Consider the following 951-nt stretch of genomic DNA (forward strand, 5'->3'; position numbering starts at 1 on the left):
CATTTTTCTTCAGTATCCTACACCTTCAGAATGGCGAGGCTCTTAGATATTCAATCGATTTTGATTTCACTTGTAAAACTGTTTAATATCATATTCTTTTGTATTCTGGTTTATTATTACGATAATGAAAATATTGATAATTGATAACTGATTATAACCCAAACCCCTATCATTTAGACCTAGATAATACTCAGCCATTTCGATAACGGATAATTTCGGGCGAGTTTCTGTGCTGCGTAGCCAATAGTCCCATGACGTTCTTTGCTCATTGCAAGCAAAACTTGGCACATGGAAACCGCTAATACGAAACGATGAGGCAGATTTTGCACGTTTGGAAAGCATAAGACTAGTGATATTGCTGTATCGTTGGTGGAATTTGTAAAACTACGGTATGTATGTGGCTATAAAACTACGGCGTATATGTGGCCATAAAACTACGGCGTAAATATGACATAAAACTGCGGCATATATATGTGGCATAAAACTACGGCATATATGTGGCCATAAAACTACGGTATATATGTGGCATAGGACTACGGCATATATGTGGCTTAACAATTAGCTGTCAATATAGAGACTTTTAGAAATTGAAATCATGCGCTTAGGACTATACGGTCTGTTATCTCTGTTGTATTCGTTTCTTAAGGCTGTTAAGGTTGCCAAATCCGAATATTATTTTTGCAAAGTTGAGAACCAATGCCAAAAGTTTTAATCTTTTAGCTGCATCGTGTTACTGCCAAAGTGAAGAGGTTCATTAGAGAATGTATTTTCATTAACAAATTGGTCCGCTCTGGTAATGAAAACTATCAAATGGCAATTTTGAAATGAAGGTACAGTATCACATTTTCAGAGCAAATAGTGAAGTTAGCTATGCCGTAGCATTAGCTATTTCATTAATATTATCAGTGTTATCATCACTCAGTAATTCATTTCTATTTTACTGTATCGATA

General features: G+C 35.3%; 1 protein-coding gene across 1 annotated transcript in view; it reads left to right on the top strand.

Annotated features, from left to right (window-relative positions):
• The window catches only part of LOC119582043 (organic cation transporter protein-like), a gene marked incomplete in the record, with an annotated part of 14,888 nt that overhangs the window by 4,296 nt on the left and 9,641 nt on the right, over positions 1–951 (top strand).

This window comes from Penaeus monodon, chromosome 15 (genome assembly GCF_015228065.2).
Source record: "Penaeus monodon isolate SGIC_2016 chromosome 15, NSTDA_Pmon_1, whole genome shotgun sequence".
Lineage (NCBI taxonomy): Eukaryota > Metazoa > Arthropoda > Malacostraca > Decapoda > Penaeidae > Penaeus > Penaeus monodon.